Genomic DNA, 26,271 nt, shown 5'->3' with positions numbered 1-26,271 from the left:
CCCATTACTATCCTATACATATTCATCAGTCCTATCAAATTAGACTATTTGCTGTTCCCTATCCATGGTTTTCTATTTCCTTTCTCTATGCCTTTGTATAATATCTCCCTTGCCTGGGATGAACTCCTTTCTCACCCTATATCTTAGCATCTCCTGTTTCCTTCAAAGCTCAGCTCACATGCCATCACCTATATAATCCCTGCTTTAAAAAACCAAACTATTATATTTACTTTATATAAACATATATATGTATATATTCAGTGAGGTGGCCAAGTGGATTGTGCACTGGGCCCAGAGTCAGGAAGACTCATCTTCATGAGTTCAAATCAGCCTCAGATACTTACTAGTTGTGTGACCCTGGGTAAGTCGCTTAACCCTGTTTGCTTTAGTTGCTTATCTATAAAATGAACTGGAGATGAAAATGGCAAACTACTCTAGTGGTTTGATTCCCAAATGTAGTCATGAAGAGTAGGGTATGACTTAAATGACTGGATAAAAACAAAGCACGTTTTATCTCTCTCCTCCCAGTAGGGAAAAAGTTTTTGAGGGCAAAAGCAGATTTGTTTTTATAGACTGGGCATGAAGCAGATACTCATGTGCTTGAAGAATGAATGAATGAATAAATGTATGAATTAATTCCTAATTTCCTATGCAGTACCTAAAATATTCCAGAATTGACTGTGGATAATGCATGTTGACAATACACACTAAGAAAATGTGAAGGACAGTATCTGTGAGATTCTCCTGGCTTAATCTACTTAAAAGTACTGGGAAGGGAATATTATTATTCACTTAGAACTATGAATATGTTCTATGAAATATAGGAATATGTGCCATATTCCATTAATCAAGAAATAGTAGCCATTGGGTGAAGACAGTAAATGACATACTGTATATGCTCCATAATGCAAAAGGGCATTACCATACATAGATCATAACATTGTTTTGGTCTTTCTTATGTATTGTACACACATTTTGGCATCACTGGACTAAGTCAGTTTGTACTCTTTGTAATTATGCATCATGGACTAGGCTACCTTTCCCTATTAAAAAAAAGATTTTGTAAATCATGTACTGTTAATCTCCATGGAGACAGTTGGTCTGTCAACCATCTGTTGACTCCACAAAGAAATCAGCAGGCTTTTTGGAAGAAATTGGTAACATTCAGAAACATTAAAAGAAAAATTTTTAAAAAGGTCCTTTCAACTGGATTGACCCACTACATTCCATAGTAGTCTTGGGTAGAAATAAGAAATTCCTCAGCCGGTGATGGATATTTTAGTGTGGGAAGAGAAAATGTTTTGTTTGCAACAATATGGGTAAGACAGAAAGCCGTTTCTTTGTTCTAGTAGCTGGTCCTATAATTGCCACTTGTGTAATCGAAAACATTCTGAATTTTAAATTTAAAAAAATCACATCATTCAAACATCACACCTGATCAATTTTAAAGATGCAGTATAAATACACAGGAAGCTGCAAAGAAGATATTGTGACTGGGACAGCTTAAGAGAGGTGCACATCCAATTTCACTGTCTTCTTTATGCTCAATTTTATCACCTTGGCACTCAGTTGGAGTAAATAAACTACAGTATATCTAGTGAATGTCTTGGGTATTGGCCCATACATGGAAAGAATCTACTAGAATCAGTTCAATAGACTTTGAAAATATTTAAGAAACTTAAGTATATTTTTAGAGAGCTAGGTTATGCCAAATGGCTAGGAGCTTGTACACTGTGAAATGCTGAGGATCCAGAGGGCATTCTACAGTGTCAGAATGTCTGAGTTTTCCCCTTACTCTGAATATATTCAGTGAGAATTCTGTAAGTCTGATGGATATGGTGGGCAACTTTGCAGAAGTTAAAAATGTACAGTAAACTTTCCAGTTTGAAATTTGGAAATAGATATTACCAAAAGTATTTTGGTTATTCCATTTTGCCAACTCAACATGTTCTTTCTTATTTTATCAGTTTTAGATTACCCCTTTCAAATGACCTCCTTACCTTTTAATTCCCTGATTCTTCTTATCTTTGATTACTCTCCTAAAGGCAAGTCCTTTCCCATGAATATCACCCTTATTTTAGCATTAATATACAGCTCATTTTCCTCCTCCTTACTCTTAAATAGGTTTACTATTTAATTTCATTTTTGTGTTATATAATTCTAGTTCCTAGCACATAGTAAGACCTAAATACATATTTGTGATTAAAGAAAGAATAGCACCTAGTCCAATCAAATTCAACAAGCAGTTAATGGGTGCTTATATTGCTCAAGGCATTTGTAAGACAAGAGAGACAGAGAGACAACCCCTACCCTCAAAGAGTTGATATTTAATTGTTTGACAAGGATGATGGAACTAACAAAGATTTATTAGCGCGTTCAAGAAAATTCTTTCCTGGTACTCAATGCAGAAATTGGGCCTTCAAGGCAGGAAAAAAAATGTAAAAGGTAGAGGGAAGGAAGTGGTGCATTCTAGGCATATAGGAAACCCCATGAAAAGAGTGTGGCAGTGGAAGAGAGTTTGCCAAGTTTGGCGAATATAAATTGCATTAAAGGACTACTAGATGAAAAACCTGGAAAGGTGGGATGGAACAAGGTTGTAAAGAGCAAATTCAGGTTTTTTGCACTCTATTCAAACTTGTACTTTTGGAAGATTATTTTCATAACTGTCATAGTTTTTTTCCTTTATTCAAATACACAATACACTCCTTCAAACAGCAACTACTTCTAGTCTGTACTGTTGAAACAGTCACCTAATTGGGGTCAACTTTTAGCCTCTTCCCCCTCCTCATTTTAATCTATCTTCAATGAAGTTATGAAAATTTTTTTTTCTTAAACTGAAGTATAACAAAGTAGTGTAACTGCTGGATTAAAGAGGAGAGAGACTAAAATCTGCATGTCTAACTAGGAGAATATTACAGTAGTCCAGGCAAGAGGTCATTAGGCATGGAGGTAGTATAGCATACATGTTAATAAAAAAAAGGGGAAGGATGTGAGAGTTGGCATGGATGAATAATTGAAAAGACTTCATCACTGATTAGATATAGAAAGATGAGAGATAAGAAGGAAGTACATAAAGGGGAAAAATGCATACTGTAATCCAGAAAAGAAGTCTGGAACCATATTTTAGAGCATTTTATATGTCAAATGGAGGAGATATTAGGTATCTACTATGTGCCAGGCACTGTGCTAAGTACTTTGCAAATATTGTTTTTTGGTCCTTGCAACAACCCTGTAAGGTAGGTGCTGTTATCCTAATTTTAAAGTTGAGGAAACTAAGGTAGACAGAGATTAAGTGAATTTACCAGAATAACTTAATTAAGAATATTCTAAGACTGGATTTGAACTCATAGAACATAGAAAACCCTTAATAAATGCATTCTGAATTGAATTGATCTAATCTACCTCTTCACCCTTTTTTCTAGTTTCTTCATGTGCATTCTTATCTCTTATTTAACTGGAAGATTGACCTTGTTAAAATATAGCTAGCATCAGATCACTATCCACCTTAGAAACCTTCAACACCATCCTATTATCTAAAAATCTAAGCACTTCAGACTGGTATAAAAGATCCTGCCTTACTTCCCAAGCTATTCTTTCCATGTTCATCCTCTGCTATTCCCCCATGCTTCTTCATGGATCTTTGGGTGTACCAAATACTATATTACTATGGTCATTTTTCAGCTTTGTTCTCCTAATTTATTCTACTCACTACTCTATTTCCAAGCCTGTACCTGATGGTTTTGATGACTAGTACTTTATAACATAGTTTGAAAACTTGCTGCCTTCCTTCAAATTTTTAAAAGTGATTTTCTTGAGTCTTGACACTTTGTTCTTTATGATTAATTTTTATTATTTTTAAGCTTTATAAAATAATTCTTTGGCAGCTTGATTTACTGAATAAATTAATTGAAGTAGAATTATCTTTTTTTAAATTACATTGATTCATTCTACACATGTGTAACTGATATCTCTCCAATTGCTTAAATCTCTATTTGTATGAAAAAAAAAATTGTAATTGTGTTGGTATAATTCTTGGTTTTGTCTTGGCCTGCAGGTAGACTCCCAAATAACATATATTATCTACAGTTATTTTAAATGGAACTTAACTTTCTGTCTGTTACTAGTCAATTTTGTTGTTAATGTATTAAAATGCTGAATATTCCTAGGGGTTCATTTTATATTTGACAACTTTGCTAAAGTTGTTAATTGTTTCAAGTATTTTTTTACTTGATTCTCTAGGTTTCTCTAAGTATCATTTCATTTACAAAGAATGATAGTTTTGTTTCTTCATTGCACATTCTCATTCCTTCAATTTCTTGTTTTCCCCCTTTTCTTACTGCTGTAGAAGTGAATTACAATATAGCATTCAATAAGAGTGGTGATAATGTACATCCTTGCTTCACCTCTAATCTTATCAAGGCTAGGGCTTGGGAAGACTTATGAAGACTGCAAGTTTATCCCCCATTACATACAATTTTGCTCTTGGTTTTAGATAAATACTACTTATTAGCAAGAGACCATTGATTCTTATACTTTCTAGTTTTTTAAAATAGGAATAGGTATTGGATTTTGTCAGATTTTTTCTGCATCTATTAAGAAAATCATATTATTTTTGTTAGTTTTGTTATTGCTTTGGTCACTCATGCTGATAGTTTTCTCAATACTGAACCATCCCTGCATTCCTGGTATAAATCCCACCTGCTCATAGTATATGGTCTTTGTGATATCTTCCTATAATTTCCTTCATGATATTTTATTCAAAAGTTTTGCTCTGACAATCATCAGTGAAATTGGTCTATACTTTCATATATTTGATCTTCCTGTTTTAATATCAGCATCATATTTGAGTTGTAAAAGGAATTAATTAGGACTCACTTCTTCATTACTTTTTTTTTTCAAATAGGGTATATTGTATTGAGATTAATTGTTCTGTAAATATTTGATAGAATTCATTTGAAAATCCATCTAGTCCTGGGGATTTTTTCTTAGGGAGCTCATGGGTGACTTTTTCAATTCCTTTTTTGTAAAATAGGGTTATTTAAGTATTCTGTTTACTCTTCTGTTAATCTTGAGTTTTTGGCAAATATTTATCTACTTCACTTAGATTGTAAGTCCTACTGGCACCCAATTGGGGAAAATAAGTTCTAATAATTGTTTTAACTTCATCTCTATTGGTACATTTACTCTTTTCATTTTTGATACTAGTAATCTGGCTTTCTTCTTTTTAAATTAAATTTACCATTGGTTACTCTATTTTGTTATTTTTTTTTCATTAAATCAACTCCTTGTTTATTTATTCATTCAATTGTTTTTACTTTCAGTTTATTAATCTCTCCTCTGAGTTTCATGATTTCCATTTTTGCACTGAAATTAGGGATTTTCAAATTGTAACTTTTCTAGGTTTTTTTCTTAGTTGCAGGCCAAATTCATTTAATTGATTTTTCCCTCTTTTATTGGTACACATATTTAGAGATATAAAATTTCCCCTAAGTACTGCTTTGCTTGCATCCCACAAAATTTGGAAAGTTATTTTATTGCTGTCACTATTTTTAATAAATTTGCTGATTGTTTCTGTAATTTGTTCTTTGACCTGCTCATTCTTTAGGATTAGATTTTTAGTTTCCCATTACTTTCTAAGTTGCACTTCACTGACCCTTTATGAATATAATTTTATTGTATTATGTTCTAAAAATGATGCCTTTAATATTTCTTATTTTCTGCATTTGACTATGAGAGTTTTATGCCATAATATATGGTCAGTTTTTGTGAAGGTGCCATGTACAGCAGAGAAAAACATATACCTTTCTATGCCCATTCAGTTTTCTGTACAGGTCTATGATAGCTAACTTTTCTAGAATTCTATCCTTCTTTTTGAGTTTTTTCTTATGTATTTTATTGCTAGATTTATATAGCATTGTGGGAGATAAGTTGAGATCCCCCTCATAAGATTTTGCTGTCCATTTCCTCCTCTAATTCATTTAACTTTTTCTTTACGCATTTTTATGCTATGCTGTTTGATGCATATGCTTAGTATTGATATTAGTTCATTCTCTATGGTGCATTCATTTACATACATTCATTTAGTATGGTGTAGTTTCCTTGCATATCCCTTTAAACTACTTTTATTGTTACTTTCACTTTGTCTGAAATTATGATTAGTATACATGCTTTTTTTGTTCTGTTTTACTTCAACAAAAGCATAATAAATTCTGCTCCAGGCCGTTGTTTTATCTCTATGTTGTAGTGTCATGCACAAGCAGCTTTCCAGAAGAATGCTACTGTGAACAGCTTTTAAGGTTCTGATTACACAGTATAATGAACACTCTATTTATTCCATAATAAATCAAAGGAAAAAATTCACAAAAAATCAAGGTACAACATTCACAATATTACAACTTATCACAGCACAACAACTTATCATTAAAATGGCCCCAGAGTTTTCACCAAAGTGGTCACAATATTTAGAACAAAGAACAATCATCTCACAGTACAATAGTAAAAGTGTTCCACTCATGGGGAAAAGTCTTAATTTAACTCAGTCCATTACTTATTCAACAATCAATTACTAAGCACCATATACAAAACCCTCCACCACTAGGTCACTAGTAAATTACAATTTCATCTTTACTCAGTACTCAGGGAGAAGTTGTTTTGATCTTGACTTGGGGCCTGTTCTCAGTTTCCCTGGATCCCCTTCCATGGTCCCAGATTCTATCTGGATTCACCAGACTGTCACCTGGGTTCAATGGCAGACAGGTCCCAGTTCCTTGTCTGGCTCTCTGGGTAGGTCCTGCTCCACACTGAAGTTCACAGGGTCTGGTGCATGTCAGATCCTTCACAATTTCTGCTTCAGGCAATTCAAGGCTCAACCAAGCCACAAACAAAGTCTTAGCATCCCAGTCATGCTTTCTCAGTCACCTAGGCTCTTGGCTCCTGACTCTGGGCTCAGGGCTCAGGGCTCAGTGCTCAGGGCTGCTGGATTCCTCTTCAGAAGAAGCTCCACCATGACAAGTTCTCAGAAAATTCTGGCTCAGTTCTCCATTTTCTCTTCTGTTGCTCCTCCGCCACCAGATGCTGGCCTCAAGAAATTCTGACTGTGCCTCTCTGAGGGTTTTACCTTCTGTTTTCCCAACAGAGTCTTGATGAATTACTAAGTGCTAAGTACTTGCTACCTTTGCCAACACAAAGGGATCTTCAAATTAAATTGCTATTACATGTGGATGTCTCTCTCTTTCAAGTGTATTTCTTGTGAACAACATTTCTTGTGAACAACATGTTGGAATTTGGTTTCCAATTCATTCTGCTATCTACTTCCTTTTTATGGATGAATTTGCCCCATACACAGTCAGAGTTATGATAGCTAACTGTTCATTTCCCTCCATGCTATTTTCTTGTTTATATTTCTCTCTCTTTTTATCCTGTCCCTCCTCTAAAGTCTATTTTACTTCTGAACACTATCTTCTTTTATCTGACTTCCCATTTTATGAACTCCTCCCCATTTCCCTTATCCTTTTCCTTTTTATACATACCTGTTGGGTAAGATAGAAGAAATCTCTATATAGAAAATTACCCATTGAGTAAATATACATATTTTCTGTTTTTGAACCAATTTAAATATTATTAAGATTCAAACATTGCCCACCTACCTACCTATAGCATTTTCCCCTCTATTATAAAATATTTTACCTCTTTTTTTTCCTCTCCATTCCCCCTTAGGCCAGAATATCCTGCTTTTTCACTTCTCCATTTATCTTGCACATCATTCAAATATAATTGACACACTTTTGCATTCCATTTATACATAGAATCTATTAAGTATCATCTTTTCATATAGAAAGCTAAGCATTTTAATCTTATTCATTCCCATATAACTTCTATTTCACATTTGCCTTTCTTCTACTTATCTAGAGTTTTGTATTTGATACTCAAATTGTCTCTTCAGTTCTGTCTTTTTATTAGGAATCCTTGAAACTCCTCTAGTTCATTATATTTTTCTTGATTGTAACACAAGCTCTTTTGCCTTTGAGAATATCATATTCCAGGCCTTCTGCTTCTTTAACATTGTAGTTGTCAAAACTTGTGTGATCCTGGCTTAGGCTTCATAGTACTTGAATGCTATCTTTCTGGTCATCTGAATGGTAGGAAGCTATGGAATTTGACTATAAAACTCCTGGGAGTTGTTATTTTGAGAAGCCATTCAGGTGGTGATTAGTGGATTATTCTAATTTCTGTTTTATTTTCTTCTTCTAGGATATGAGAATAAACTTCTTAGATAATTTCTTGAAATGTTATGTCTAGACTCTTTTTGTGATCATGTCTTTTGAGTAGTCCAATAGTCATTAAATTGTCTTTCCTCAATCTATTTTTCAGATCAGTTTTTTCCAATGCCATATTTCCTATTTTTCATTCTTTTGACTTTGTTTTATTGTTTCTTGTTGTCTCATATAGACATTAACTTCTACTCAGGTAATTCTAATTTTTAAGTAATTCTCTTCTATGAACTTTTTAGCCTCTTTCCCCCCCACTTGACCACTTTTGCTTTTTAAGGAGTTATTTTTATCAATGAATATTTTTCATCAATGAATTTTTGTATCTTTTTATCCATTTGACCAATCCTGTTTTTAAGGTACTATTTTCTTCATTATTTTTATTCATTTTTTCTTAACTAAGCTTTTAATTATATTTTCATAATTTTCTTCCTTTGCTTTTATTTATCTTCCTAATTTTCTCTCTACCACTCTAATTTGATTTTGAAAATCACTTTTTGTCTTCTAGGATTCTTGTTGGGCTTGTATCCAGTTCACACTGCTCCTTTGAAGTTTTGCTTTTAGCTGTTCTGAATTCATTGTCTTCTTATGAGTTTGAATCTTTATCTTCCCTGTCCCCAATAGTAGCTTTTTATGGTTTGATTCTTTGTTGTTGTTATTTGATATTTTCCATCCTATTTCTTGATTTTGAACTTTATGTTAAAATTTGGTTCTGTTCCTGGTATGGATGGATAGGATCACTCTCTCAGGCTTCAGCCTTTCTTATACTACTGTCTTAAGAGTTACTTCTGGATATTTGGAATATTTTGGTGATTCAAGAGTGATCTGTACTCTGGTCCTTATATAAAAAAGACTTCTGATCCCTTTTGATGGCAATAAATGCTGTTCCTTAGAACCCTGATCCCTTGTGACAGAATACAATACTGCTTCTTAGAGCTTCCACTTCCTCCTAACTGAAAATATTTCTCTCTGTCCTTGAGCTGTGACCCAGAAGCAGCTATAGGCAATGGAGTTGCCAAATAGTCTCTGGTTCTGCATCTAGTGTTAGCAAAGTAGTCTCCTATAATCTCTTTATGACCATTTGCCACATCCCCTTATAGTTTCTGGCTTGAGACATTTTGAAGTTCTGGCTGCTTCTGTCACTACCACCTAATCCCAGGACTATTGTTTCATACAAGTGTGCTCTGGGAAGCACCCACCCCAAACATCAGAGATGTCTCTGACCTCCTAAATTATCTTGGACTGGAAAGATATTTAAATATGACATTCTGTTAGTTCTGACACTACAAGAATTAGATTTGCAGCAATATTTTAAATTTGTTTGGAGAAAAATGTTGAGAAAGTTCAACTGAGTGCTTTCTCAACACTACCACCTTGTCTCTACACCAAGAAATGCCTCTTAACTGTCATCTCATTTTCCTTTTTGTTCTAACCAAAAGCCATATGAACCTCTGTTCTCATGTCATACACTTTCCTATGCAATGCATTTTTAGTGCCTTAATATGATCTTTATCCTTTATTGAAGCATACTGGTCTATATATTTATTGCTAACTTGTTATGCAGACTTCATTGCTTTTTAACTTTCCTCAGTTTACTCACATGTGAAATGAAGGGATTAAATTTTATTGTCTCAGAGGTCCCTTACTGCTGAAGATCAGTGGCATTGCTCCTGGACAGCCTGTCTTGTCATTGTCTCATATTTATTCCCCCCTACAATCTCATGCAAATTCTTGTATACAGTTGTTACTTAATAGTTATCTGGTATTACATAGGACTGAGGTTCAAGTTATTCTTTGTTGGGAATAGCAATTTGGGAGTAAATAAAGATTTTAATAAGAGGAATTGCTACTTAAGTAATCTGTTCAGTCGAGATGAAGACTTCTGATTTTAAGACCATGACTACCTGAAAGTGCTTTTTTTAAAGGAAAAAAAATACCTCTTTTGATTTGTGATATGTTTCACAATCCAAAAAAGATAGATTCCCAAAGTACAAGGTGTCCAGCCTCAATGTTCTCTCTGTCAAGAGTGCCATTTTCTCTGTGCAGTCTCTTAGAGCATCAGTGCATTAGGGGAGATAAAATACCTCAGAAACACCCAACCTAAATGTTCACATTTAGCAAAAGATTGAGGCTCAGAAGAAAATACCCATGGATGGGTTTATAGATAAATAACAGAACCATCTCCATTATTCAGGAGAAGTAAAATGTCATGAAATTGAAGGCAAGTATTGTTTCAAGAGCCCTATTGAGGAATGTTAACATGAAACATTTCTACTCCAACTGCAGGGAGTTAACATAGCCTTCAGATTATACACAATGCAGTCTCAATTGATCTGGCTGATAATTCAGGAGTAGTATCTAAGCCCTGTTTCCTATTCTCTGACAATTTCATAGTAACCTCTCTGATGCTCTGGAATCAAAACAATTATTATGCACATCCCACAGGAAAGCCAACTGGGAGAAAACGGCAGCCAGGCACCTTAGCTCCTTCAGTAAGGTTTACTTTACAGCTGTTTGTTTGCAATTTTAATCAGGAAACAAAATCATCTGAGTGTATGTAGGCTTTAAGGCCCAGAAATCCATCACTATTTTCTATGCTTATCTAGGCACCTAAGAGATCTAAAACCCACAATCGAAAACCATGGGATTCACAGATAGTTAGTCTGGCATATTACTCACTCACTGACTGCAGAGAAACATGTCTTGATGTTGGCCAGACTCTAGCAAGAAAAACTGAAACATAAATATTTGTAGTAGGTATAGAAGCATCTCAGACACTGAGAAATCTGCTAAATGTTGTGGTCCACTCTCACTGTCCTATTCTACTATTGGTGAGTTGCTTCCTAAAATTTTTAATGACAATAGTGGCTTCTTTCCATCTCTTGGAGCCAAGTATTTTACTGTGAAAATATCTAATATTCAGGAAGACTTTTATAACGTCTTAACTTAATTGTCCTTGCAAAGTTCTCATGCAATTTCATGTTTAAGTTTCCCTTTTCCCTGTTTTTCTTCCTCCTTGGACCAAGCTTACAGTAAAAGGCAAGTGTGCTTCTAAAGGGTCGGTGACAATGTCATTACTAGTAGAAAAACATTTCTCTAAGGGCATATAAAGATCTTTTTGATGAACAAAAGGCATTATATTACCATTTTATAGGGTCATATATTTAAAAGAGAATGGAACTTAGAAGTCATAAAATTCAACCCCCTTCATTTTTCATGTGAGGAAACTGAGGCTGAAGTTGATTTGCTAATAATTTTTGAAGTATGATTGACACTCAGAACTCTACATTCTATGCCACCTTGTTATTTATTTGGTTTAGACATTTATTACACAACAATTATATTGAAAGCATTGTTCTAGGCTCTGATGAAATGCAGAGAATCTTATAAATACATATTTTTGTATATATAGGGAATATAATATATTGTCCCTAATCGAAATATAAGTTAATTTGTGTGTTTGTGTCAAATAGGATGGAAAGTTTTTGAGGAAAGAGCTGTTTCCTTTGTATTCCCATAGGCTAGTACAGTGGCTTATACTTATAAAGTTTTTGAATTTGGTTGAATTTGTTTTATTTTAAAGATGTATCTAGAATGATAATGGTTATGTCATCATTCCACTATACTTTCATCAGACTATATGTGAACTGTTCTGTTAAGTTTTAGGCCTCATATTTTAAAAGTAAAGAAGTAGAGAAAATTTACTTCATAGAAAAGAAAGAATCCAGACTGGTGAGAGTATCCAATGCTGCATTTTACTAGAAGCAATGAAAGAAACTAGGAATATTAAATCTGGATTAGAGAAGAATTTAGGAAGATATTATGTTAATCAAAATTGTAATTTTGACTTACTAAGGCACAAAAGGAGAATTAGAACTAATACAGATTAATTATAAGGTAGCAGATTTTGGGCTCCATATGGCAAAGGACTTCAAAGCCAATGGAACTACCAAAATGGAAAAGGGCTATTTTATAAGGTAGTTAGATACAAATTTCTAAGTGCACTCAAATTGAAACTTATGTCTGAATTTTGTTACAGGGAATCAGTGTCTGTGACAAAGGATGAATCATTTTATTGTGGTGTTACACTAGCTACATCTCCTCTGTTCCCAGCTGCCCATGTCACAGATGACATAGGATCCTTTTGTCCACAAAATTGATCCATGATTCCCTAAGGAAGGAAAAACAATGCTATGGCGTACTACTTAAATATTAGATAATATAATTTCTTCATTCCTAGATGTTTATATATTTGCCTTTAGGCCTTTGCATATGCCTCTCCCATCACCTTTGCTTTTGTTGTTAGCTTCTGACTGTCTTTTTCAATACTGGTATCTCGGGAACATCTTCCCACTGACCATCTGGCAAGCACTTTTTTATGTTCTCTTTATTTTTCTCTTTAGAGCTTGCTTGAAACCTTAAGCATGTACTTTAACAGCCTCATTCAGTGACAAAGATGGTTAATAGTATTGCATTTATGTAGTTTTCTACTTTTTTCTCATATAGGTCCTTCTCCTTCCAGATATGTATGTCTGCTGGAGAAGATCATGATTGCTGGTGACTGTTCATAGCAACATCAACAGTGATCATTGATGAGAGAATATGTCTCTTTCAATGCTGAGTTTTTGGTCTTTTGTCCCACATTTATTCAATTTATGGGATCATAATTTAAAGATTACAGATCTAAAGCTGGAAGGAGATTCTAAGGTGATCTTATCCAGAGCCCTCATTTTTTCAGAGAAGGAGAATGAGACCCAGAAAGGTAGAGCAGTTTATCCATGACACCAAGTTTAATTGGAAAGTCAGCCTATTTTATTTTTTTGCTGTACCATGTAGCCTTCCATATTTAAGTAGTATCTCTCCTATTATATGGCCATAAACACAAAGAATGCCTAAATCATTAGCAGTTTTGAGTTAGTAGCCTTGTCCCCCAAAATATTGGATCACACATATTTCCTTTGCTTACATAACATCATTTATTCATTTTCTCTTCATCAGTGTCATAGCATTTTGAAAATTACATTATATTATATTAACTTTTTGGAAATTTTTTCTTCTGAAAAAGGAGCTCTGGATAAATCCTATGTTAAAATAATCTCCAAATAAATTGATTCAGTGCAATAAATTCTAGTATTATCTTTAATAAGACCTGATAGTACCATCTCTTTAAGAATATTCTGCTTGAGAAAACTTATGTTCGAGTACAAAAACATCTGTTCTTTAAGATCCATTCCCTCTGTTCTTTCTTTTCAAATTGATTCCATTGAAGTCTGTAGATATGGAACCTATTACACATCGAAGCTGAGAGTTCAAAAATGAATTTCTTTAGATTCTGGTTTCTTGCAACTCTAAAATACCACAAAAATTCACTCAATACCTTCTCTGCCTAGGCATTCTGGCAAAAAGTGACCTTTTAAAAGTGACTGTCATCCTACTTAAAATCTTTCTGAATATGTTCAATTTTGTTGATACTGTGCTTTTAAGTAAATAAGATACTATCAAAGTATTTACATAAATTATATGCTTAACTTTATAATGGATAAAGGCTTTGAGTTTCTGACACATTTGAATAAATTGAAGAAAATGAAAATATTTTTCCTAAAGAAGATTCAAAAGGTGTGTGGAAGAATTATACTATTTTCAATTGTCTTAAAGGCTAAATAATAACTTTATTTTTTTTAAGTTTCAGATAGGAAATTTAGGAAGAATGGGTAGAAATCATAAAGTGGTCAATTTAGGCTTAATAGATGAAAAAATAGAATCCCAACAGTTGTCTGTATCCTAAAATGCAATGGACTGCCTAGGAAGGTAGCACATTTCTCCTCCTTGGAGGTCCCATTCTATTTGTTGGGTATGTTGTAGTAGGGATTCTTCTTCATGTATGAGTAATTTGAGATTGCTGTTGAGGTCCTTTTTAATTAAAAGCCAATTAAAAGACTTTTTTTGCTATCATGCCATAAATTGTAAGTCAACAGAAAACAGTCACAGAACATCCACATGTCCTACAAATCTGGGGTCTAGCCTTGTTATTACATGTTGTTATAAATTCCCAGAAGCAAAATCATCAAAACCCCTATGTGGATCTTCGGGAAGCAGAGCCCTTTGATTTCTCAGTAAAATGAACTGCCTTTAAGAGGCATGTATTAAAGGTTAATTTTTCCACCTCTCGAATGAAAAAAAGAGGATCCTGGAAGTCTCAATTACAATAAAGACAATGAGAAGGTGGTATACTTAGATGACAGGTTACCAAATTTTAGACAAGCTTTTAGAACAAGGAAGTTCTAAAAAAAACCAGTGGGATTGCAATTCAGTATCATGCCATAGCGGATATTTTTTATCAATAGCAATTGGAGTAGTCCAATTAAGTCCCTCACAACTCTGATATTCTGTTATTTTTCTTCACAGAATTTTAGGAGATTAAAAGAATTTAATAAGCTTACAAATTTAGGTTTACAAAAACTCAGACATAAAAATTTATTTTCATTTCTAAGAGAACTGTATTGAATTTAACACTTTTCACTTTGCCTAGAAAGGATAAAATATGAAACATTCCTTTCTTTTTTTCTTTCCTTTCATGTTCTTCATTTTAGAGTCAAGGGAAACCTAATATAAAATCCTCTTAATTTCATAGAGTAGACATACATTTTTCTATTCATTTTTTCATTTTGTAGCATATTTATGTATTAAACCATGGAATTTTTAATGTAGCCCAAATAGACTCCATATATCTTTATGCATTTCTCCTTCAAGTTGACTAATCACATCACCAGGATGTGGTAATATATCCCCCTCAAAGTTCTAGATTTAACCTGTAGAGGTCAGGCCTATTCTCTTAATAATATAAGCAATATATGCCCTCATCCCAGTGTGTTCTCTATTTATTAATAACCAATATCACTTACCAGTTCATTTTTCTGTGATAGCAACAACAAGCAATCAACACCAGTTTTCTTAGGGAAAAAATGGCTGAAAGATATACCTCTGAACTTGGGACTTCTCTCTCTTCTACCATCATATACCCCGGAGGTAGTTGAGTCAACTTTAAGTGGTAAAGTAGCATCTTTTCTACGAAGTTTCTTCTGAAGGTGCCATTGTCAATGGCATCAATAGAGGAGTCAGTTCTTTCCTTATTGAATATGATAAGTTTTTGCTTCTGATTCAGTACCTTGATGGGTTAATCAAGCCAGTTACTCCTCAAATATAGATTCTATGCTGGCTCAGATCCTGTTCCACTGATAGTTCTTCCAACCTTTTGCAACTCAAAAGATAATAGACTAGTCCATTCTTTCTCCTGCCCCCATCCACTTAAAAGAAGGAAAGAAAAATACAATCGAAATAGTTAAACACCTATGCCATATACCCATGACTTCATAGTAGCCCAGATGAGGAGACCTAACAGAAGTTCTTTTTTCAGTCATGAACAGGAAACAAAGAGTAATTTTGGTAATGATTTTGTATTTAGACCCATTTCCTAAAATAATCAAAGTGGAGGTAGAGCCAAGATAGTGAAGCAGGGAATCACTCAGCCAAGCTTTGTCAAATCTCCCTCTAAATAACTGTAAAATAATGCCTCAAATCACGTTCTGGAGCAGCACAATTAACACAAGTTTGGGTAAAATGATTTTCCAGACCATGACAATTTAGGAGACAGCAGGAAAGAGAGTCTTGGTGGGTACTGGGAGTTCAGTGCAGACATTGAGGTAAACTTCATAGGCAGCAGCAAGCACATTCAGGATGTCTTAGCCCATGGATGTTGGGGGGAGGGATTGAAAACTGATTGGAAGGAGATTACAGGGAACCTGAATCCATGGAATTGAATTCAGGTCCTTAGAGCTTTGTCCATACACAGTGACAGACAAAAAGGAATGATAGTCCTGGTTCCAGGCTACAGGGGAGCACTTGAAGTCACATAGTGTTGGTGACTATAGGTGAACAAGATTGCTTCCTGGGTAAAGACCAGAGCATATACTAGGAGAAAAGTGACCACACCTTTTAAAATCATACCACCTTGAAAATGCCAAAAATCTATAAACACTGAGAGATAGCTCTGAAAACAGCAACAAATTTGAGATAACACCCCCTCAACCATGGGAGCAATGCCCAACTTTAACATAAAGTTAAAAGTCAAGAAATGGACTAGGGAAATAAACAAGCAACAACAAGAATTTTGACCATAGAAAACTACTATGGTGATATGGAATATCAAGACATAAACTCAAACCAAAATAATAATAATAATAAAAAATAAATAAATAAAAGAGAAAAATAAGTTAAGTGGAAGAATAGAACTTTAGGAAAGTTAGAAATGATAGACCTCTGGAGAAAAGTAAATCAGAATTTTAAAAAATATATATATTTCCTCAACAGTACATGGCCTGTACACAAAAAAAATTGACCATATAAATGGTCATTAAAACCATCGGGCATTAAAACCTCACAATTAAATATAGAAAAATAGAAATATAAAACACACCATTTTCATAATGCAATACAATTGTATTTAATAAATGGACATGGAAATAATGTGGTTTGGCTTAAGGGGTTGCAGTAAGTTTGGTTCTGTTTTTTTTTTTCTTTCCTCTTTCACTTGTCTTCATCAACAGGAACCTGATTGAATGTGACAATAAACTGAAAATTGAGAAGGATTTGCAGGGCACTCCCCGTTTAATAAGTAGGGGCAAAATAAGAAAATAAAGTTTTATTGAAATGTTTTAAAGCAAAAAAATGTTTCTACCTTTAAAACAAAAGCTACTTAAAATATTGGATAATTCACTTGTTTCATTGAGTCTCAGTTCCTTCAATTTGTAAAATAAGGGCTTTAGATAAGAAGGATTTTAAGATTCCTTCCTATTATATATCCCTTGATTCTTTGGGTGATCTTTGGCATCTCACTTAACTTCCCTTTAACTCAGTTTCTTTCTCTGTAAAATGAGTGGGGAGTACTAGATGATCCATAAGATTCCTCCAAGCTTTAAATCTGTGATCCATGTATTCCTATTAAGTTCATCATTTCCCTGAAAATTTTTTCTGATATAGAAATGTCTCCTCTTCATTTCAGATATCAAATAATGTTTTTTTTTGTCCCTTAGCAATATATAGTCATATGATCTCTAATATAATACTGTGATAAATTATTGGTTCATGGAGGGTACTAATAACTGACATCATGTGCACTAGGGATACTCATCTAGTCTCTATAGCATGTTTGTAAATTATATATCAAGAATTATAGAATTGAAAACATCCTAGAAATCTTGGTCATGACTCTGGGGCTTTTAGAGTTTTTATACAAGGGTTCTGTAAACAAATAAATCAGATTATAGTAGCTGATTACATGATCCTTGTATGCAGCTACAATATTATTGCTGTTTGTCCTTCTTTCACACTGGTGGGTCATAGCTCTTTCATGCCTTCCCACCATGGGACAATCTTGTCCAAAAATCATTTGGAAAAAGCTGCCAAGTACTCTAGAGGCTGTATTGTGGTTCTGTTTATGTTTCAGGTACACCAGTATAAGATATGGGATAGCCATCTTTTGTCTCTTCTTAGCCCTGCCTAGTTTTAATGTAGTTCAAACATGTCTTTCATTTCATCTCTTATGGGCAAGTCATCACTGATAACATTCAACAGCTGGATTCTATCCACCATGTATCTTTCCTTTGCCTTTTTGATCATCTACAATTTTTTATTGTGGAGTTTTTTGATTTGTTTTGTTTTTTGCAGCTAACAACTAGAATCTAACTAGGACAATATTGGTGTCAATGTCATTTGTATTTTGTTTTGAATAGGACCAACGAGATCACATTGGATTTAAGTGAGGCAGAGTTGTGAAAAGTCATTAATCTCACTTTCTCTTCCTGAGTCATTGAAGTCCAGTAGCAGGACAAAATTCAAGATGACTGGCATGGGATTTAGTGTATGATCTTGGCTTCTATTATGCCTGGTCACACTACAAGTGTTCCATAGCACCTGCTTCAGCTGCGTTGATAGTCATTGGAACAAACTGCCTGTTCCAGTAGGGAAAATCTTCACATGCTTGGGGAAGACATCCCCCTAACTCACCAACAAGTTTGAGTCCCATCAGTTGTCCTCAAACCAGTTTATCCCATATGCTGAGATGGTTTAACCAGGTTGTGGCTGCTGAGTATGCTACAGCTTCTTGGAGCCACAGGTTGGGTGACAGGTAAACATGAAATGTGAATGAGTGGCCCTGAAAAGGACTTGGCAAGTCCTCACATCAAAAGTGCTAGTCCTCCCTAGAAACCCCATAAACACAATTGGTGTGAAAGAGACAAGTGAAAAGGCACTTATAAAGTATCTGCCCTGTGTTGAGCACTGGGTAGTATTTGGGGGGGGGGGGCGCTCTCTTTTTCATTTTTTAGTTTACAATATTCATTTCCACAAGATTTTGAGTTACAAATTTTCTCCCCATTTTTTCCTCTACCCACCACCCCAAAACAGCAATCTCACTGAATATCCCCTTCCCCAATCTGCTCTTTCCCATAACTTCCCCCATCCTTCCTCTGACTTTCCTGTAGGGCATGGTGGATCTCTATGCTCCAGTGCCTGTATATATTATTTCCCAGTTACATGTAAAATTATATATATTAAATATTTGGTTTTAAAACTTTGAATTCCATATTATTTCCCTTCCTCCCTTGCCACTCCCCTTTAGTGGGAAGATAAAAAAATTCAATATAGGTTGTGCATGTGTAGCTATGCAAAAAATTTCCATAGTGGATATACTGTGAAAGACTGACTGTATTTCCCTCCATCCTATACCACCCCCTACTTGTTCCATTCTTTATTTTGATCCTGTCCCTATTCAAAAGTGGGTGATTCCAACTTCCATCCCTCCCAGCATGCCCTCCCTTCCATCATCCCTCCTCTCATCCCTTCCCCCCTACTCTCCTGTAGGTTGAGATACCTTATTTAGTGTGTAAATCATTCCCTCCATAAGCCAAATTCAATGAAAATGAGGTTGACACATTCCCTTTTGCCTTCCTGTTCTTCCCCTCCATTGTAACAGCTTTCCCTTCCCTCTTCTATATGAGATAATTTACCCCATTCTGTCTCTCCACATCTCCTCTCATTATATTCCTTTCTAACCCCTTAATTTCACCTGTTAAGTATCATCATTTCCTATTCAATTGGTCCTGGGCCCTTTGTCTATGTATATCTGTAGACATTTATACATGCACTCACATATGTATTCATATGCCCATATACCCTCCTATATAGATATAATATATGTATATACATATATGTGTATATATATATATATATATATATATATATATATATATATTTCCTTCAACTATTGCCATACTGAGAAAAGTTTCATAAGTGACATTTATCATTTTTCCATGTAGGGATATAAATAGTTCAACTTTGATAATTCCTTATGTTTTTTTTTCTGTTTACCTTCTCATACTTCTCTTGCCTCTTGTATATGAATGTCAAATTTTCTATTCACCTTTGATGTTTTCATCAAGAATGCTTGAAAATCCTCTATTCCATTCAATGACCATATTTTCCCCCTGAAACATAATACTCAGTTTTGCTGGGTAGATGATTCTTGGTTTTAATGCCAGCTCCTTTGACCTCCAGAATATCATATTCCAAGCCCTTCGATCCCTCAGTGTAGAAGAAGACAGATCCTGTGTTATCCTGATTGTGTTTCCAGAATATTCAATTTTTTTTCTTTCTGACTGCTTGTAATATTTAATCCTTGATCTGGAACCTGGCTATAATATTCCTAGGTGGTTTTTTTTTTGGGGGGGGATCTTTTTCAGGAGGTGATTGGTGGAGTTTTCAACCTCTATTTTGCCTTCTGGTTCTAAAACACCAGGGCAATTTTCCTTGAGAATTTCTTGAAGGATGATATCTAGGTTCTTTTTTTGATCATGACTTTCAGCTAGTCCAATAATTTTTAAATTATCTCTCCTGCATCTATTTTCCAGGTCAGTGGTTTATCTAACGAGCTATTTTACATTGACTTGTATTTTTTCATTTGTTTGGATCTGTTTAATAGTATCTTTATTTCTCATAAAGTCACTAGCTTCTATTTTCTCCAATCTAATTCTGAAGTAATGATTATCTTCAGTGAGCTTTTGAGATTCTTTTTCCATCTGGCAAATTTGGCTTTTTAAGGCTTTCTTCTCATTGGCCTTTTGAGTGTCTTTTGCCATTTGAGTTAGTCTATTGTAAGGTGTTATTTTCTTCAGTCAGGTTGTTGATTCTCATTTCAAAATTTTCTTGCATCATTCTCATTTCTCTTCCCAATTTTTCCTCCACTTCTCCTGTTTGGTTTTCAAAATCCTTCTTAACTTTTCTATGGTCTATAACCAGCTCATATTTTTTCTTGGAAGCTTTTGGTGCTTTTTGGTTCTGACTTTGCTGTCTTCCTCCTGTGCCATGCTTTGATCTTTCTGTCCAAAAATAGGAGTCTAATGTTGTATTGCTCTGCTTGCTTTGCTTCCTTTGCTTGCTCACGTTGCTACTCAATTACTTGACTTTTGAGCTATTTGCCGCAGTAGAACTCTGCTACCACAGAGGGGAGCTTTGTCCCAGTTGCTGGGGTTTTTCTCTGCTCCTGGAGCTGTTAGTTGGATGCACTTTCTGAAGCCTCCACATGCTCTGGCAAACTGGTCACCTCCACCCTAGACAGCAATCCAGATCTAATCAGGTTAAAGCAAGAGCAATTATCCCTCAGAATGGTTACTTGGTCCCCCTAAAATCTGCAGGCAAGAAATATCCACTTGGTGGCAGCTACATCGCCACAGCACCTCAGATGCTTCTTCCTCCAGGGGGTAAAGGTCAGACCACACTCTCGAACTCCTGGTTCACAAAGTCCACACTGCACTGACTTCTCACTTTGTCCTTAACATCAATGGGTTGATAATTCTGGGAACCACCACAGCTGCTGGTGATCTGAACTCCTTCCAGCCAGGGGCTGGTTGTGGCCACACTGAGGCTAAAACTTCTGGCTCATAGGGGGCTGAGCTCAGCTTCCAGAGAACTGCACTGGCCCTTCCTGCCAGCCTGCTGGGCTGTTAGGTTATCTTATAGTTAGCTTATCTCTGTCATTTTGTGGGTTCTGTAGCTCCAAAGTTTGTTTAGAGTCATTTTTTACATGAATTGGAGGAGGTGGAAGCAGGAGCTGTGGAGAAGTCCTGTTTCTACTCTGCCATGTTGACTTTGCCTCTGCTGGGTGTTATTTTTGCAGCACTGAGAAACATGAGATAATCTAAAGCACTACACAGTTTCTCAGGCTTTATTCAGTCAATATTTTATGGCTGTAATAATTAGTTAGTATTTGTTCAAGCAATGTGTGCAGTAATGGCTTAGATCAATGGAGTTTCTATCTACCTGTGTTTCACAGTCTGGGTAATCATTTTTTTCTCCTTTTCATTCCCCTCATTTTTCCAGTGTGGATGGTAACACTATTATCTTTTTAACCATAATGAATTTGATGGAGGAATATCTAGAGGCTTGATTAATTTAACTCTATGCTATCCATGAAGAGGAGCATCTAGGTGGTACAGTGGAGAGAGAGAGTCAGCCCTGGAATCAGAAAAAAAACCTTATCTTCCTGAGTTTAAATTTGGCCTCAGACACATACTAGTTGTATGGCCCTGGGAAGTCACCTAATCTTCTTTCCCTCATCTGTAAAATGAGCCAGAGAAAGAAATGGCAAACCACTCCAGTGTCTCTGTAAACAACAACAATACCAAAATGGGGTCATAAAGAGCTGGAAACAACTGAAAAATATAATTCTAATGACTGACACTAGGATTTTATTTTTATAAGGAAGTACCTCCACTAATTGGAGGGGCATTCCCTCTACCAGTGCAGATCCACAACTATTATTCAACTCAAATTTGAGAGAATTTCTTGAAACACCAAGAAATGTATTGATTTGCCAAGGTTCAGTCACATAGTTAATATGTGTCTAAGAAGTGGACTTGAATCTTGGTGTTCTTGACTCCAAGGTAGGCTCTATAACCACTATGTGATACTAACTCTAATGTCAGACTGGCACTTTTAGGGTTTGGGAAATACTTTACACAGAATATCATTTAAGCCACATAATGTCATAAGATACTCAGCATGGTAAATAGATACCTGTATTAGATTTATGATTTCTGTGTGATCATTGGCATGTCATTTGATCTCCATATGCCCAGGGTAGCTCTCCAAGACTATATGTTACAGAGCAGGTGCTGTTAGCTCTTTGAGATTAACAGATTATTCGTTCTTTGTATTTGCATTCCCATTGCCTATTACAGCTTCTGGAAGAAAGGAATCAGGCAACTGATGGTTATTTGATTAATTGATCTATGTTATAGAAGGAATTTCCTTACTAGGAGATACTTATGTAGATGAAATCCAAATATTTCATGGTACTCTATAACCAAAAACAAAATAAACAATAATAGATTTGTGAGGTATGTATTGCTATTCCCATTTTATAGATGAGAAGACCAAGTCTGCCATACAGATAGTAATTATCACAGGTTGTACTCTACACTAGGCCTTCTTGACTAATTTGACTATTACTAGAGTAGGAAACTGGATTAGTGAGCTGCTTAGGAATACATGCTTGATTAGAAGTAGTTCTGAGATTAATACTCAAGTCTCATGGTGCTTAGTCTTATTTTTATTTATTTTCTCTTCACCAAACTGGAATCCACTGGAGAATTTGAAACAAAAATGGTAGGAAATTTTGTTTATAAGAATAAAAAGGATTGGGTAGGAAAGTCCAGGGTAATAAAAGTGGGATTATCTAAAATTCATTTTATGAAATCCTTGAAGTCCAAAGTAAGAATTCTGCATCTGAATTAAAGGATTTCAGGCAATCTTTAGTGGTCTATTAGGAATAGTATGACTGATTGGATGATTGGCAATGTTGGAACAACAAGCAATGGAAAAATATGTTATCTGATTGCACATATATAACTTATATCAAGTTGTTTACAATTTTAGAGAGTGAGGAGAGAGAAAATTTTGGAGCTCAAATTTTGTAAAAATTAATTTTAAAATTTCTTTGTATATAATTGGAAAAATATTAAAAATGAAAAAATGATAAGCTAAGAAAAAATGATTTGTGAATCAGAGGGAACAGTGTATAGTATCTGGGAGCAAAGAGAGAGAAAGTACTCAAGGGTAGCTGAAGAGCAAAACAACAGTAGTCTTTGCATAACATTGTATTTGAGATTCAACTGTAGAGATTGAGAGCATGGCCACGATCTTGGTGACATGCAGGGAAGCAAGTGAAATTATTCATATGTTATTAATATTCCAATAAAAAATTATTTCTTAAGAGCAAAAATACACTTAATTCTTAGTTTAAACACATGCAAATATGCATGCATATCTATATATGCGATTGTGCACATATGTGTATAGATATATGATATGCATGTTTACATGTATCTGTTTATTAATACATATGTTTTACATATTTAATTAGCATAAATATTTGTAAGTGTGTTATTGAGTGTATGTGTACACTTAAAAAAACTATGGAGCTTTACATATGTGTACATTTAAAAATATTGCTTGTGGGCTCTCCTGAGAGTTAAATAATTGAATGCCATACTATCTGTCATGTAGCTTATTTTCTTTGCTCACTGATGTAGCTGCTGATATTTCAGAAAACAATCATATCTTTCTACCCACCATATATCATTGTCAAATCTTTCACCATTTTTTATCTGAAGTGAAAACAGCCATTCTCTCCTAACCCCCCAAAACACTTTTGCCTTCCTTATTATATTCTTAGAGGAAGCAGAGATTGAAGAAAAACAAACTCAGCTTCTACCTTTGAACTCAACTATTGGAGGGCTTTGTATAAATAGAAACACACTTGCCAAGGTGTACAAGTTTTTTAATTTTATAAGTTATTGCATTATTTCTAAACAATTTATTTCTGGTGTATGAAGATAAGGAATTTACATAACACAAATAATTTTGTGGAAAATATTACTTTAACAATAATATATCTGTAAAAGTATGAGTGTATGATGGAACCCTTAAAAATACCATAAGGGAGACACAACTCTAACTAGAAATTTGGATTCTCAGGGTGAGTCAATATAAATTCAATAGAGTGAGGACCGTCAGGGAGACAGTGGTAAGAAACATCAGACTTCAGCACTTAATGCACATTTGGGAGTGAGTCCCTAGGATCTTATAGGGATGCATCCAGTGGGGAAATGGTAGAGAAGCTGGAAGGTCCAGGAAGAAAGTTATCTTTTGCTATAGCCTTTTTTTTAACGGGAGGAGGGAGGTAGCAAAATCTGAAAATTTCATAATTTCACTCATTCTTTCTGGCTACCTATGTCTTATTCTACTTTGTTTTATTAAGACCAGGTCTTCTTATCTTGCCTAGGCTGGAAACGAAGGGGCTATTCACAGGCTCCATTCCATTAGTGACTGACATTGAAGTTTTGAACTATTCAATTTCTGAACCTGTACCAGATTGTTTCTTAAGAAACCTGGTGGGCTGAGACCTTGTCATATTATTGCTGAACTTATTGTGGACCTTGGTTCATGAAGCTATATGGCATAACCTACAACATATCTATACTCCTGAGCTTGAGATAAATCAGTCTCAGTATCATTAGTAGCTGTGATTTCAAAAATATTACACCATGCCTGAATTCTAAAGTTTTATCTTCCCTCTGAAGAAGCAAAATTGTATGCTTTCAGAGCTCTCTCCATTTTGGTAATCTAGGATAACACCCTGTTTGCCATATACTTAAGGAAGAATCTATTGCTTTCTTTTTCTTCTTTCAGAAATTTCAGTTTTTAAAATGAAGCTTTTCTTTCCCCCTTAGGTAGCAAAATGTATTGATGGTACAGCAATTTTTCATTCTAAATGCTAGGGTAAAACTCCAAAGAGTCACAAAAAATAAATAATAATCACTACATATCTGTTAAGAGAGGATCCTCATAAATTTCTATAACTAGATAAACCAACTGGTAGCTGTCCCCTCTCAGATTCATTCTTTCTTTGTGCATATGTTTCTTTTTCTCTGTCACTGTTGTTGTCTCTGCCTCTATCTCTTTTTTCACTTCTTTCCCTCCCCCCTTTTTTCTCTCTTTCCCTCCTTTCTTCCATACATACATACACACACTATTATACATATATGTATATACATATACACACATATATGCAAATTATATAAAATAAATACCACACACATGTTTGTATATATGCACATATACACATACATACATGTATGTCTCTCTATATATACTTAGTTATTTATTATGCTGCCTCCTCTATTAGAATGCTAGCTCCTTGAGTGCCTATTTTGTATTTCTTTGTATCAGAAGAATAGTGGTTAGTACATTGTAAACATTTAGTAAATACTAATTGGCCAATTAATTGGTCAAGCCTTTCCTTGGAAATCAAACACATTATCGTCAAAAAAAGGCAAAGTCAAACCCTCTCTCAGTTTCCTTAAAGTGAAGAGATTTGATTATAGGCCCTTTAAAGTTCCTTTTAGCTCCAGATCCATAATCCTATTATTTATTTCATTCTCTTCTTCTCCTTCAAAGAAATGGGTGTTTCTTAGTTATTTTAATTAATAAATCTAAAAATTAAAGATCAGTTTGAAATAAAAGTAGTATTCTTTAACAGTTATCAAGAACTGGGAAGTGTGTGTGTGTGAATTAATTATGTTCTTGAGATTTTATTAAATTGATCTTATAAATGATGTGCCTTAATCCAATATTCCTTAGAGATCTTGAGGGTAAGAAGCAATATAAAGTATAATATAGGAACTAAGCAAAAGAAACTGAAGGGAAAAAATGATAAAGCCAAATATTTTAATGGATAAAAGAGAGGAATCTGAAAAAAAAAAGTGAAATTAAGAACTCAGTTTTAAAACTAGGGAAAGCCTGATAAAAATAGAGTAATGAATAATGAAAATTAATTTTTTTTTATTCTTTTTATTAAGCAATCAGGGTTAAGTAACTTGCTCAAGGTTAC

Source organism: Petaurus breviceps, unplaced genomic scaffold, assembly GCF_028583685.1.
Source record: "Petaurus breviceps papuanus isolate PSGF00001 unplaced genomic scaffold, PetGlider_PUasm1.0 225, whole genome shotgun sequence".
Classification (NCBI taxonomy): domain Eukaryota; kingdom Metazoa; phylum Chordata; class Mammalia; order Diprotodontia; family Petauridae; genus Petaurus; species Petaurus breviceps.
This window is presented reverse-complemented; position numbering follows the sequence as displayed.